At 43.1% G+C, this 16,511-nt stretch overlaps 1 protein-coding gene across 9 annotated transcripts in view; it reads right to left on the reverse strand.

Annotated features, from left to right (window-relative positions):
• BMP4 (bone morphogenetic protein 4) overlaps positions 1-16,511 on the reverse strand; it is a 449,922-nt gene that overhangs the window by 170,407 nt on the left and 263,004 nt on the right. For 7 of the 9 annotated variants that reach the window (XR_008848789.1, XR_008848785.1, XR_008848787.1 and 4 more), the window contains one exon: positions 5,233-5,331. The gene's annotated coding sequence lies outside the window, so the exon portion shown is untranslated. The remainder of the gene's footprint in view (positions 1-5,232; positions 5,332-16,511) is intronic. The other 2 variants (XM_056545994.1, XM_056545992.1) reach the window with 1 other exon arrangement.

A 16,511-nucleotide genomic window follows, 5' to 3' on the forward strand; every position in this document is an offset into this window, starting at 1 on the left:
TCCTCGGACATCTTCTCTGTCAAAGAGATCTTAGCCTCTAAAAAGGTCAGAGGGAAAACTTTTTTTCTAGTGGACTGGGAGGGTTGTGGTCCTGAAGAGAGATCCTGGGAACCTGAGGACAACATCCTAGATAAAAGTCTGCTCCTCAGGTTCTCAGGCCCTAAAAAGAGGGGGAGACCCAAGGGGGGGGGTACTGTTACGCCGAGCGCTCCGGGTCCCCGCTCCTCCCCGGAGCGCTCGCTACACTCTCTCCGCTGCAGCGCTCCGGTCAGATCCACTGACCCGGGGCGCTGCGATTCTGCTTCCAGCCGGGATGCGATTCGCGATGCGGGTAGCGCCCGCTCGCGATGCGCACCCCGGCTCCCGTACCTGACTCGCTCTCCCTCGGTCCTGTCCCGGCGCGCGCGGCCCCGCTCCCTAGGGCGCGCGCGCGCCGGGTCTTTGCGATTTAAAGGGCCACTGCGCCGCTGATTGGCGCAGTGATTCCAATTAGTGTCTTCACCTGTGCACTTCCCTATATCACCTCACTTCCCCTGCACTTCCCTGCCGGATCTTGTTGCCATTGTGCCAGTGAAAGCGTTCCTTGTATGTTCCTAGCCTGTGTTCCAGACCTCCTGCCGTTGCCCCTGACTACGATCCTTGCTGCCTGCCCCGACCTTCTGCTACGTCCGACCTTGCTTCTGTCTACTCCCTTGTACCGCGCCTATCTTCAGCAGCCAGAGAGGTTGAGCCGTTGCTAGTGGATACGACCTGGTCACTACCGCCGCAGCAAGACCATCCCGCTTTGCGGCGGGCTCTGGTGAAAACCAGTAGTGACTTAGAACCGATCCACTAGCACGGTCCACGCCAATCCCTCTCTGGCACAGAGGATCCACTACCCGCCAGCCGGCATCGTGACAACTTGGATGAATGTCTCACTCCATACCCCCCATATATGTGAACACTCAGCTAGTTTGAGTGTTCATGTGATTGTCCCAGCACTCAGACACTTATTCCCTGTTCTGTGGATAAAAGATACATTTTAAAGAGTACCTGTCACTAAAACTTTTCTAAACTAACTCAGGCTATATTCCCTAACTACTCCTAACACCCCCGCCCTAAAAATGTTTTAAGAGCTTTAAAAAGCTCTGTATCTTCCCTCTCTTCTTGCTCACATAGTGTAAGCTGCCAGCAGGAGGATGTGGGCGTGCCCCAGCAGGTGCTATGTCACTGATGCCTGCTGGGGGGACTTCCGCCCTCACTTCACCGAGGAGAGCAGCGGAATAACACTGGCCTGGAGAAGGGGAGAAGGTGAGACCGCTCTGATCCTCATTGCCTCCAGCCGCACAGCCCCGCTGTCCGCTCCCTGTGCCCACAGCTGTGAGCAGAGAGCAGGGGTCACAGCCACGGCGACTGTCAGCTAAAAGCGTGGCTGACAGCTGTGGCAGAGTACAGGGCTGGAGCTGTGTGGCTGAAGGCAGCGGAGATGCGATTGAACCCACATTTACAGAGCCCTGCTTGTCCTCGTTGTACAGAGCCCCGCTTGTCCTCGTTGTACAGAGCTCCGCTTGTCCTCGTTGTACAGAGCCCCGCTTGTCCTCATTGTACAGAGCCCCGCTTGTCCTCGTTGTACAGAGCCCCGCTTGTCCTCGTTGTACAGAGCCCCGCTTGTCCTCGTTGTACAGAGCCCCGCTTGTCCTCGTTGTACAGAGCCCCGCTTGTCCTCGTTGTACAGAGCCCCGCTTGTCCTCGTTGTACAGAGCCCCGCTTGTCCTCGTTGTACAGAGCCCCGCTTGTCCTCGTTGTACAGAGCCCCGCTTGTCCTCGTTGTACAGAGCCCCGCTTGTCCTCGTTGTACAGAGCCCCGCTTGTCCTCGTTGTACAGAGCCCCGCTTGTCCTCAGTGTACAGAACCCCGCTTGTCCTCAGTGTACAGAGCCCCGGTTGTCCTCAGTGTACAGAGCCCCGGTTGTCCTCAGTGTACAGAGCCCCGGTTGTCCTCAGTGTACAGAGCCCTGCGAGTGAGCACAGCGCTCCTACCTGTCTGACTGACAGGCAGGGAGATGCGCTGAGCTGGTCACATGCTCAGCCAGCAGTCTGCGATTTCGGACTCACTGCCAGGCCGGCGTGATTCCAAAATCAATAGAAATGCTTGTGGCCAGGGACTCCTAGGGAGACCCCTGGTGGACAGATTTTCAAACAGAAAATACATATATAAAATTTTTTAATTAAAACCAATTAGAAACCAGTTTAATATTGAATAATCTAGGACATATGAACAATTTTTTTTGATGAAAGGTACTCTTTAAAAGCTGGATAACCCCCTTAAGTTCCCATAGGGGACTTTTATATGAAACATTAGATTGCTTATACTGATCAATGCTATGCTACTGCATCATGTAGGACCTCTTTTACACTGCGGTTTAGCTCTGTTATATAGAGCTCTGTTGCCCAGTCTGTGCATGCACCTTTTTCTTCCTCTTTTTCTTTTTCTTCCTTTTTCTAAACTCCAGTAAAGTACCAGATCCGTCGTCACCCGGTGGTATCAGTTGTTCTCTGATCCGTTTTTGGGCTGTTTGATGCTAAAAAAAAAAAAAAAAAAAGACCCAGAACGGGACAGCAACGGGACAGCAAGAGCTGAATGAACCCAGAACGGGACAGCAGTGTGGGCATAGAAGCAAAGTATTGTAGATACCAAACATTTAGAATGCCATATGCAAATTTAAATTAATTTTAAAAATATAATGTAACAAGTGTTGACCACTTTTTCTGGAGAGTTCTCAGGGATTGCGTCTTGGAATAAATGGAGATTGAAAATTACTTTCTATAAGCGCAGAGTTTCAATAATGAGCCACAATGCACTATATTATTTCACAATTCCGCATTAAAACAGGTCAATGGGATTAAACAGGGTAATGATAGTTTCCCTTTCAGCTTCTTAATACTTTCCTTTCATTTTCTCCGAGTGTTTTACATACCTTAGCCTCAAATCATGTTTTCTGTCACAGGTAAAGCTTGTGATTTTACGGATATTCATATTCAGGGGAGTAAAGTCCATGCAAACACCCGGCATCCAAATTATAAGTACAATGGAAATGGCACAGATGTATAATTACTGGCAGAACGCAAATGAAAGCTGTAGAAGAGCATTGTCCTTGTGCCGCTGAGCATTTCAAAGCCTTCACACGCCAGCCGTAGCCACATTGTTGTACGACAAACCCTTCTAGTCACTTAAGGTAAGAAAAGCCATTTAGCAGCTATCTAACCATGAGAAATGTTGTCGTAGGGTCTTACAAGAAGGGGTCGGCAAATCTTTCCAAAGGACAATGCTGATTAAGCTGCTTGTTTACTACAAACATCATTACTGCCAGAATCCATGTCAATGGAACGTGGTAAATTAGTCGCTGTCAACTGAATGTAGTTGCTACATTTAGGCGAAAACAGTATGTGTGTGTGTGTGTGTGTATATATATATGTATATATATTTATTTATTTATTTTTATATATATATATATATATATATATATATATATATATATATATATATATGCACCTCTCAAACAGTAAAAATCCTTAAATCTAGCATTAAATATTCCAGATATTCATCATAAGGATAATAGTCAAGTTTAAGGAAAGTACGAGAGCTGATCTGGTGTGTTTCTAGAATAGTGTTTCCCAACCAGTGTTCCTCCAGCTGTTGTAAAACTACAACCCCCAGCATGCCCAGATAACCTTTGGCTGTGATGCTGGGAGTTGTAGATTTGCAACAGCTGGAGGCACAGTGGTTGGGAAAACCTTACCTAGAAACTAGACTAAGTGATTGCAATTTTCACAATTTTAATATCAGGGTTCTATTTGAGTTTATCTGGATGCGTCTTAAGTGTAAGGAAACATTTTTGACTTTATTTTATCTGAGCCCCCTCCCACAGGCCTATTCCTGGTCTCGGCAGAGTAGAGGATACAGCTATATAGACAAACAGCACCAGAGCAGATAGTTTGCTACAATGTATTAAAGGAGTATTGTGGTGTTGTCCGACCATTGGTCACTATATACGTTGCACCCGGGCTCTCCCTGGGAATGGAGCGTATCGGCCCCCACTCGAAGCAGCGGCCTGAAAAGCCATCGTCTTGTATCTCTATTGGAGAGCTGGAGATACCCAAAAGCTTTATCCCCGGCTATCCCATAGAGATACATGGAGGGTTGTTTGGGCTGCCGCGTTGATCGTTGGGACCGTCCGCGATCAGACGCTTATCCCCTATGCTTTGGATAGGGGATAAGTTGAATGGCACCGCAGTACTCCTTTAATTATTTTAATTATAGTGGGCACTACTATAATGTACAATGTTTGTTAAGTGTATCAGTCCAGGCAGGTTAGCTTAGCCTGTTAGAAGCCTTTGGGTGAACCATGCCACTATATGCCAAAATAAAGTAATCCATAGGAGCAATATATGTCCTACCAAAGTATATTTCTGAACAACAATGCAACTACAGCAGGAATGTAGCCTTAGGCTCTTTTCACATTGTGTTTTTGCAGTGACCAAATGAGGTGTAGCATTATTTTGTCAGATGTTTATGGTGTTTATGGTTATGTTTACAGTATGCATCAGGACAATTCCTGACAAATACGCTGTGTTAACTAGCCTTATAGGATACGAATTGTAGCAAGCCCTTATCTGTGAATATTATGTCAGGATGGGCTTTCAACCGTGGATGAGATCTTGAAAAAGAATGGACAATGGAAACAAAAATTTATCCTCAATAGCCTTTGTAAAGATTTTGGCGGAAAATTGGTGCAAATTTTCAATCATTTATTTGCACACGACTTTTCCACCAGTTTTCTGGTGTCGGCATTGATAAAAAGGAGATTGAAAAAATTAAGGGGTTATCGAGGGAATAAAACATATTCCCCTATCCACAGGACAGGGCCTGTCAACTACCTCAGGCCAGTCAGACCCACCCTCATCGAGCAGACCCACCGCGATCTGACACTTATGCCCTTTCCTGTGGTTAAAGTGATTACCGCTTTTACCAACAAAAAAATAATAAATGCGACAAATGCATTTAGGTCAATAACAAGCGCCAAACATGGAATATGGAGAGAACTTTAAGAAAGGAAGTGATGGTGAGGTAAGTCGCTAAAAGTATACATTCAAATGTAATCCTTTTTAATTTTTGTATATTCTCAGCTAAAAAATAAGTGTCATAACTTGGTTATATGTGTTTATTACTTGTTCTTATTCTCCAGGATCCTACCTTGTTCCTTTACCTTCTTACTTTTTGCTGGCTGGCAGGCCATTCCTTATGTCAGCAGGACGAATATTTTTGACATTCTAAAGGACAGATGATTTCTCCCTGTGGAAAGAAATAGAAATATAACTTTAGAGAGGAAATTTGGCATTCTAAGAATTTATTGCAACAGTAATTGAATAAGACTTGACCTGTAGTCTGCAAAACTTGCTAGGACATGGTGGACGTCACCAATAAAGATGGAGCCCAGATTTCCTGTTCTTTTTAAGGAACAGACATTGGTCCACTTACTTGTCACATGACCAGTGTTCCAATATTTTTCTCTAGCTGACCTGACAACATCTTGTCATAGTGTTGAAGGAGCTGGGCAACTTGATATATAGATTTATGGGAAAATATTCACTATAACTTGTATTCTATTAATAGGAATCTCTGGTCATTTTGGGCCTAGGAGTCAAGTGGGTGGTCCTACTCCGTGATTGACAGCTATCTATCTATATCTATATATATATATATATATATATATATATATATATATATATATATATATATAGTACACTGCTCAAAAAACATAAAGGGAACACTAAGATAACACATCCTAGATCTGGATGAATGAACTAATCGTATGAAATACTTTCCTCTTTATATAGTTGAATGCGCTGACAACAAAATAACACAAAAAATTATCAATGGAAATCAAATGTATCAACCCATGTGTTACGCCGAGCGCTCCGGGTCCCTGCTCCTCCCCGGAGCGCTCGCGGCGTTCTCCCTTCTGCAGCGCCCCGGTCAGACCCGCTGACTGGGAGCGCTGCACTGACATTCGTGATGGGGATGCGATTCGCATAGCGGGACGCGCCCGCTCGTGAATCGCATCCCAAGCCACTTACCCGTCCCGGTACCCGGCTGTCATGTTCTGGCGCGTGCGGCTCCCTGTCCATATAACCTCACTTCCCCTGCACTTCCTTGCTGGATCTTGTTGCCTTGTGCCAGAGAAAGCGTTTAGTGTTGTCCAAAGCCTGTGTTCCAGATCTCCTGCTATCCTCATTGACTACGAACCTTGCCGCCTGCCCCGACCTTCTGCTACGTCTGACCTTGCCTCTGCCTAGTCCTTCTGTCCCACGCCTTCTCAGCAGTCAGCGAGGTTGAGCCGTTGCCGGTGGATACGACCTGGTTGCTACCGCCGCAGCAAGACCATCCCGCTTTGCGGCGGGCTCTGGTGAAAACCAGTAGCAACCCTAGAACCGGTCCACCGACACGGTCCACGCCAATCCCTCGCTGACACAGTGGATCCACATTCAGCTAGCCGAATCATAAGACCATGGAGGTCTGGATATGGAGTCACACTCAAAATCACAGTGGAAACCCCACTACAGGCTGATTCAACTTTATGTAATGTCTTTAAAACAAGTCACAATGAGGCTCAGTAGTGTGTGTGGCCTCCACGTGCCCGTGTGACCTCCCTACAACGCCTGGGCATGCTCCTGAAGGATGTCATCCCAGACCTGGACTAAAGAATCCGCCAACTCCTGGACAGTCTGTGGTGGATGGAGCGAGACGTCCCAGATGTGCTCAATTGGATTCAGGTCTGGGGAACGGGCGGCCAGTCCATAGCATCAATGCCTTCCTCTTGCAGGAACTGCTGACACACTCCAGCCACATGAGGTCTATCATTGTCTTGCATTAGGAGGAACACAGGGCCAACCACACCAGCATATGGTCTCACAAGGGGTCTGAGGATCTCATCTCAGTACCTAATGGCAGTCAGGCTACCTCTGGCAAGCACATGGAGGGCTGTGTGGCCCCCAGAGAAATACCACCCCACACCATTACTGACCCACCACCAAACCGGTCATGCTGGAGGATGTTGCAGGCAGCAGAATGTTCTCCACAGCATCTCCAGATTCTGTCACGCCTGTTACATGTGCTCAGTGTGAACCTGCTTTCATCTGTGAAGAGCACAGGGCGCCAGTGGTGAATTTGCCAATCTTGGTGTTCTCTGGCAAGTGCCAAATGTCCTGCACCGAGTTGGGCTGTAAGCACCACCCCCATCTGTGGACGTCAGGGCCATCATAGAGTCTGTTTCTGACCGTTTGAGTGGACACATGCACATGGCTCTGGCAGTGCTCCTCTTGCTCCTCCTTACACAAAGGCGGAGGTAGCGGTCCTGCTGCTGGTTTGTTGCCCTCTTACGGCCTCCTCCACATCTCCTGATGTACTGGCCTGTCTCCTGGTAGCGCCTCCATGCTCTGGACACTATGCTGACAGACACAGCAAACCTTCTTGCCACAGCTCGCATTGATGTGTCATCCTGGATGAGCTGCACTACCTGAGCCACTTATGTGGGTTGTAGACTCCGTCTCATGCAACCACTAGAGTGAAAGCACCGGTAGCATTCAAAAGTGAACAAAACATCAGCCAGGAAGCATAGGACCTGAGAAGTGGTCTGTGGTCACCACCTGCAGAACCACTCCTTTATTTGGGGGTGTCTTGCTAATTGCCTATAATTTCCACCTATTGTCTGTTCCATTTGCACAACAGCATGTGAAATTGATTGTCAGTGTTCTTCCTGAGTAGACAGTGGGATTTCACAGAAGTGTCATTGACTTGAAATTACATGTGTTGTTTAAGTGCTCCCTTTATTTTTTTTGAGCAGTGTACATACAGTAAAGGCTGTCAGTCAATGACAGATAACCATTATGCACACTATATACAGTAAAGGGTGTCATTCATTGAGTAGAACCGCCTAATGGACTCCTAGGCATAAGGAGAGCAGACAATATAATCACCAGTCTGCTGCTATGCAGCCCATATACAACAGGCCGTGGGTCCGTGCCTCAATACCTTTCTATCATAGCCAGCAGGAACTTTTTCAGAAGCTCTTTGATCGAACTAGACAGAGAAGCCTTCACTCTACATACCCGTCAATAAACCTTGGACCACCACGACCCTGTTACTGGTATGATTGTCATGTTGTGGAGTATTTGTTGTAGGTTCTAACAACTATCTACTGGGAACACTTAAGCAAGGCCGGCCATTCTGGAGACGTACCAGTCCATTCGTGCGGACTTTACAATGAGGCTCTTCTCACGGTTTTTCAGATCCTTACACTTGCTCATTTTTCCTGCTTCCAAAATATGAACTAGACAGAGTATTTTTTATAGAGGGTTTTCTTCATGGATGGAAACACACGGTGGAAACCATATATAACACAAGTGCTGAGTAATCTCCTTTTACATGACCCCACATGTGCCTTTCCGGATACGGATATAGATTGCTATAATATAACCAGCTGGGAAGCTGTATACTATAATACATTGATAATTTATTGGTTCACGGGCAATGGGTTCAGTTTTGATTAAACCTGAGATGAAGTTTGATATGTACATACTGTTGGTTTTGGACAGAACTGTCTTCTCTCCTAAACTTGCTAAGTTTATGTATGAAAATCCCTCAGTGGAAATTCTGGTGCCAAGAACTAAAACCTATAACATCTGTCAAAGAAAAAAAAAAAAACATATCTGAAAAAGATGGCTGAATGCAATATCATCCAGTCATTCTGTATTCTGTTACAAGCTCTCAGCAAGCAAATGTCTTTGTTGATTATGGCTGATGTATTTCATAGTGCACCACTACCCTTATTGGTTAAATCAAATTATGGATCTTGCTGTTCAGTATCTGAAGAGATGCCGCAGCCTGCATTGACTTACAGAAACAGCTAAACCCAAGACGTGACATTCTTACTGGGAAACATTGGGTTTTATCCTGCAGCTTTATATAAAGTGAGCGGTGAGCTGTGTATTTCCTATTTCTACATAGAAACCATGATTGCACCTGATTGCATATAAGACCCCATTCTGGTTAAGATGCATTTTTTTTTTTTTTAGAATTACTATATTGTATTTACATGCTGGTGTTTCATTTGGCTCTTTGGTCCAATGCCACAGCGGCTTTGTATTTGCTAACAGGTTTATGTATAGATCCCTGTGTCATCAGAAAGTGACCTCTTCTTTAAAGGGGTACTCCACTGGAAAACATTTTTTTTTAAAATCAACTGGTGCCAGAAAGTTGATGTGGGAGCTGCATGAGAAATTGCAGGGGTCCACAGTGGCGGGACCCCCGCGATCAGGCATCTTATCCCCTATCCTTTGGATAGGAGATAAGATGTCTTAGGGCCGGAGTACCCCATTAAAGGAATACTAAAAGAGAAAATTTACTAAAATTTACGATAAAATTGTGAAACATCTATGTTGAGATGTGATACAGTGAAGGTACAGGCCTATACCCTTCTGTGCAGTGCTGCAGACTAAAACTGATGTAAATTGTTATTTGACACAAGGGGCAGATTTACTATTGCAAATACCTCAGAATTCAAGAGATTCAGATTTACAATCTTATGTGTTTCAGTCATTTTTTAGACACTTTTCCAGGAAAGGCGTGTAGCTTATAACAAAAGAGCTTGGCTTCTTTTGAGAGGAGGTATGTCCCAAACAAGAGACTGTGCTCCAAATATGTGCCAATGTTTTGGCACAAGATTCTTGCATAACGTAGGACAACTTCTAGTTGGCCTAAACTAGAGAATCTATGGATACACCAGATTTATCAAACAATTTCATTGTGATAAAGCTGGGGCATTTAAAATCTGTCCATCTGTGTTTAAAAATTAGGGCTCGTTCACTCTACAGAATTGCAGGAACTCCCCCGCTTGCTGCACAATCCCGTTTACTTCAATGTGATTTGCGATGCTGTTTGCACACAGCGAAAGATCCGCAATAAAACTTTCGACTCTGATCCAAATTCCACTGGAGGATTAAACACCGCAGTTTTTGTGTATTAAAATCCGACTTTTCTCTGATATATGCAATCGGGGAAAATTCGTGAAAACTCAACATAAACATTACAGGGTTTGGCTAAAAATGTGTGGGCTCAGCTGACAATTTGTATCGCCAGTCTAAAGCGGTAGATATAATTTATTGGCGCAATATACAATATATATAAAAAAAAAATCTTTAGACTAAGCTGTTTTTTTTCTATTAAATATAGCAAATCCGCCAAGTGAATTTTATCCATAACTTCTTTGGTTTGAAGTCTGACTTAAGACTGTCTGGTGACTGCAGACAAAGGCTCTCGTCTGAGAAAACTGTAAAAGTTCTATCAGAGTAATGGAAGCAGTAGATGGCAGGTCAGACGACATCTGGGCAGATCACACAGACTGGTCCACTTTGATGTCAGCATGTACATTCCTGTCCGGTTCAAACACTAATATGACTTTCAAAGCTTTTACTTTTGTTTTTTTCTTAAACATCGAAGGGTTAATTAATCCCATAGTTACATCATCTGTTTCTTAAAAATGGAAAGTGTTGATGGGGATTCATACATTTTTCATTAAGTTACATTTTTTTCCAATTAAATAATTGACCTGATCTTAAAAAGAGAAACGGGCTCATCAAGCCGCCGACCCTAGTCATCATAATCATATAGATTTGCTCCCAATATCAGAATATGTCCAACAGTGCAAAGGTGGGCAGACATTTTCAATAATTGTCATGTATGGCTCGGACAAATGTTCATACATTCTCTATGGGGAGGGTAGGCCGCAACTTAGGGAGAACAAAAAGGAAAGTCTTGTCGGTGAAAATCCATTACTCCCAAATCCTTTCTCAACCAAGATCATCTGTCTGGAGGCCACCATACAATTTAGGGAGTTGGTTGAACCCACAGCACATCTATTTGAGTTTAAAGGCATATTCCAGGAGATATATTTTACATTTAACTATCAAAGATTTTATTTAAAAATTATAATACAAGGTTACATGTAAGATTGCTCATAACATGAATACAAATCAATGAACAGAGAAAGAAAAACATCTCATTAAGGATGCGACCTCTATAGCAGTAAGAAGCAATTATAACTAGAAGGTAAAGCGAGTCTTCACAGTGTGAGAGCTGCTAGGGGTAGCTTCTAGTAGACCATTTAGGACCACGACCATCAGTAGTCTCATGGAGAACCCTCCTATTAGCATCTTATTCTTATTGTAACCCTTAACGAAAAGCCAAATTAAAAAAAGGGGGAAAAGGACTTAATCTTGTTATGATCTAAATGTGGAAAGACAAATAAGTCCTGGGAAATCTGGGAGGCCGACACGACAAGGACAGAAACACAAGGGGGAACCCAGATATATCTTACATTTAAAGTGTATCTGTCATTTGACAAAAACTTTTATGTCACAGACACATGTGAAAAGTTTTGATTGGCTGGGTCCTCAGTGCTGAGACCCCCACAGATCAGGAGAACAAGTGTAGAGAAGCGGTAGAAAGCTTCACTGCTGCAGAGTTTGGCGTTTCCTGTGTGACCTGACAGAAAAGAAGTTCTGGCTGTGGAGACAGTCACCAGTGGGTTATTGGCAGCAGGTAAATGCAGTTTTTTTTTTTTTTAATGTCGTAAAATCACCCTTAGACATTATAAACTTAAAGGTGTAAATTGTACATTCAGTATTAGACAGCATTAACCCCTTAAGGACTCAGCCCATTTTGGCCTTAAGGACTCAGACAATTTAATTTTTACGTTTTCATTTTTTCCTCCTCGCCTTCTAAAAATCATAACTCTTTTATATTTTCATCCACAGACTAGTATGAGGGCTTGTTTTTTGCGTGACCAGTTGTCCTTTGTAATGACATCACTCATTATATCATAAAATGTATGGCGCAACCAAAAAACACTATTTTTGTGGGGAAATTAAAACGAAAAACGCAATTTTGCTAATTTTGGAAGGTTTTGTTTTCACGCCGTACAATTTATGGTAAAAATGACGTGTGTTCTTTATTCTTAGGGTCAATATGATTAAAATGATACCCATTATTATATACTTTTATATTATTGTTGCGCTTAAAAAAAATCACAAACTTTTAACCAAATTAGTATGTTTATAATCCCTTTATTTTGATGACCTCTAACTTTTTTTTTTTCCGTATAAGTGGCGGTATGAGGGCTCATTTTTTGCGCCATGATCTGTACTTTTTTTTGATACCACATTTGCATATAAAAAACTTTTAATACACTTTTTATAATTTTTTTTTAATAAAATGTATTAAAAAAGTAGGAATTTTGGACTTTTTTTATTTTTTTTCGTTCACGCCGTTCACCGTACGGGATCATTAACATTTTATTTTAATAGTTCGGACATTTACGCACGCGGCGATACCAAATATGTCTATAAAAAATGTTTTTTACGCTTTTTGGGGGTAAAATAGGAAAAAACGGACGTTTTACTTTTTTATTGGGGGAGGGGATTTTTCACTTTTTTTTTACTTTTACTTTTACATTTTTTAACATTTTTTTTTACACTTGAATAGTCCCCATAGGGGACTATTCATAGCAATACCATGATTGCTAATACTGATCTGTTCTATGTATAGGACATAGAACAGATCAGTGTTTTCGGTGATCTTCTGCTCTGGTCTGCTCGATCACAGACCAGAGCAGGAGACGCCGGGAGCCGCACGGAGGAAGGTGAGGGGACCTCCGTGCGGCGTTATGAATGATCGGATCCCCGCAGCAGCGCTGCGGGCGATCCGATCGTTCATTTAAATCGCGAACTCCCGCAGATGCCGGGATCTGTATTGATCCCGGCACCTGAGGGGTTAATGGCGGACGCCCGCGAGATCGCGGGCGTCGGCCATTGCCGGCGGGTCCCTGGCTGCGATCAGCAGCCGGGATCAGCCGCGCATGACACGGGCATCGCTCCGATGCCCGCGGTTATGCTTAGGACGTAAATGTACGTCCTGGTGCGTTAAGTACCACCTCACCAGGACGTACATTTACGTCCTGCGTCCTTAAGGGGTTAATAAATCTTGGCCCATGTGTTTGTGCATAACAGACAAGGCAAAATAGATGCTATGTTCAGCTCACCTTCCCCACTGTAGTGCACGGACCCACACCAGGCAAGGTGCACGCAAGGACAGGAACAAAAGGAGATGGTCCAGCACTTCACAAAAATTGCAGCTTTATTGGATTCCATTACAGCACATCCCACAGTAAAAACGATCACTCCACTGTCATACACGTTTCAAGCGCATGTTGCCTCTTCATTGGTGACCGATGAAGAGCGAGCATGCGCTTGAAATGCGTATGACAGTGGAGTGATCATTTTTACTGTGGGATGTGCTGTAATGGAATACAATAATTGCTGGACCATCTCCTTTTGTTCCTGTTTGTGCATTACACCCTTAATTAAAAATATTTAAATATAAAGCTCCACTATATTGTGCAGCTGTTTAAAATACAGAGGGTGCATCTATAAACAAAACCAGATGTAACATTGTAACAGGTTATTCAACAATTCAGAAAATAGGAGTGAGGGCCCTGCTCAAAAAACCTTACAATGTATGAGGAAAAAGGATGAAACAAGAGGTAAAAAGTTGCTTGATTTGTACAGTGGTTTACTAATAGAATAATGCAAATAAAGTGGAATAAGACAGTTACTGTGTTTGTACAAATATCAAGTACATAAGAGTACTTGGAGTGTGGGAGCAGTAAGAAATATGAAGCAGGGTGAAAGTGTTAAAAGGAAGGGGACAGAATAGGGATTGTGTGAGGCCTGCTTAGAAATGTGTTTTAGGGCAGGCTTAAAACCATGGTTGTTGGTGCCTACTATGTGTTTCTGCATATGTTGTTGGTTGTCAGACATAGATATCCTTCTTATCAAAACTGTAGTGTTGCGCACTTTGATAAGAAGGATATCAATGTCTGGCAACCAACAACATATGCAGAAACACAAGTGTGTTTGCTACTGTACCTTTACTATTGGCTGTAAGTAAGGGAAGTCCATACTTTTGCATGGTAGCGTTTTCATAAATTAGGATCCCACTAGAAGGTGTGCGGAGCCTACCCTCACCTAGTTAGGGAGTTAAGCCTCAGACCCAAGGAATTTGAAGCATACAGCCCCCCTAAGGAGGGAAGTTTTCTTCCAGTTAAAAACCACTAACTCATCCTGAGGGGAGTAGGAAGAAGCATAGAAGAAAACATTGAGGAGAACATCTCAAAGAATCCCTTTGCTACACTAGGGCCCTACTGGGCTTCAGGCTGGGCCTAGATACCCTGATACGGCCAAGCCATCATCTACATTTAGCACCTGAACTTCATAAAGGTTATTGTGGCAAAAGATTAAGTGGCTACTTTGTCATCAGGACACGGCTGCGCTGAGAGCCAAATGTGAATACCCCTCAGATAAGAGGCTTTGGGCTAGCAAAAGTCCCCTGAAGGCTTAAGCAAAACAGAAACTTATTGGGACCCCCATTCTTCAGTTACACGTGCACAGTAAATGGCATCCCCTTGTTCCAACCACCTACTGCCAACTGTTAGACTATAGTGGGAATTTTTGAGTCCAATACATCTGCTGGAAAAAATTGTGACTTTTTAAAACTTTACTCACTATACTTACTTTAAAGCATGTGGCCAGTGGGCAGGGCTTAGCGTAAAGTTAGTGTGGATGGGGAGCTAGCATAAATTGTAGTTGAAAACTATTTCAGCTCAAGAAAAATTAGTCAGGCTGCTCAATACCACCAGCGAGACATAATTGATAATGCCCGTGGAAAAAAACATAATTTTCGCAAAATAAGTAGATTCAATATTACCTTTTCCAGTCACCATATAAGAATAGAGATAAAAGTTTGTCCATAATTCCAAAACATGGCTGCCCACTTCCAGAAACACCTGTTCTCGGGTTGTGTGTGCTATTGCACCTTTTTCCCATTAACGTCAATCAAGCTGAGCTGCAATCCCAGATACAACCCATAGAGAGGTGTGGCACTGTATCTGGAAAAAACAACCTTGTTTTTCTAACCCTAGACAAGCCATTCAGCCTGAGCCAGTATATTGATTTATCCCAAATAAGGACAACGGTATTCACAGAATTCACTCCAATACTACATTCAGAAAATGTTCAGTATTTCAATGTGCAAAAATAAATATTGTAACCATATTCCTGGAGGTGAATGCAGAAATTCCCAGTCCCTGCCTTTGGCTGCAAAACAATCAAGATAATTACTAGGTCTCTGTTTTTAAAATTAGAATAAGTAGTCAGTGGCTAGGAATGCTACTCCTTCTGTGCCTTCACTTGGAGGAGTGGTGCGACATTAGGAAGAAGAGTCAGACACTATGAAATCTGGATGTCAATTTATCATAAACTAAAGAACATCTTATGATTTAGTGAGGGGGGGGGGTGGCACTGGGGGAGAGTCTGGGCCTACAAAAACAAAAAGTTGTGTTGTAGAGATTTTGCTCTGTAAAAGGATGAGCTGTGAGTTTCAACTATTGTCAATATTCTGTCTTATCTATACCATGGTGTCCCCTTTTCCTGCAATGCTTTACGGAACAATTTCTAGAAGCCTCCTCCTTATCATCACAGACTGAAAACAAAGTTCCAGCTTAATACTAGGCTTAGTGGCTATAATGAAAACTGCAATATTTTAAGATTCGTTTATAATATAGATAGTAAAATGGAAAATTGGAAAAAGAAAAATACTTTATAAAAAAAATCTAAAAACTTTAACTATCACATATAAAAACAAAAATTAAGTAATTTTCTTATGTTCTATTCCTTTTATAAAGTACCTATAACTTTAAAAAACTTTTGCAAAGTCACAGAGACATGTCAAAAGTCTTTATTGGTTGGGGTTTGAATGTTCAGAGGCCGATAATACGATGAGCTGGGAGAGAAGCAGGCAGCCGCACCCTCCTCTGTGTCTAAAAGACCTGGACAGCCACGTAGATTATGCGTCCACTGAGGTCACGTGACACAGAGTCGGGAGAGAACGCGCACTTGTGTGCACTTCTCCAAGCTCGTTCTCAATCAAAACTTATGTTATAGAGACATATCATATCAAAAGTTTTTTGAAAATAACAGGTACACTTAAAGTTTACTTTAAAGGGGAACTCCGGTGGAAACAAGTAGAAAACAAACGTTTTCAAATCAACTGGTGCCTGAAAGTTGAACAGATTTGTAAATTACTTCTATTAAAATAATCTTAATCCTCCCAGTACTTATTAGCAGCTGTATAATACAGAGGACATTATTTTCTTTTTGGATTTCTTTTCTGTCACTACCACAGTACTTTCTGCTGACACCTCTGTCCATGTCAGGAACTGTCCAGAGCAGGAGAAAATCCCCATAGCAAACATACAGTATGCTGCTCTGGACAGTTCCTAAAATGGACAGAGATGTCAGCAGAGAATACTGTGGTCAGACAGAAAAGAAATCCCAAAAGAAAAGAATTTCCTCTGTAGT

Source organism: Hyla sarda, chromosome 11 (assembly GCF_029499605.1).
Source record: "Hyla sarda isolate aHylSar1 chromosome 11, aHylSar1.hap1, whole genome shotgun sequence".
Lineage (NCBI taxonomy): Eukaryota > Metazoa > Chordata > Amphibia > Anura > Hylidae > Hyla > Hyla sarda.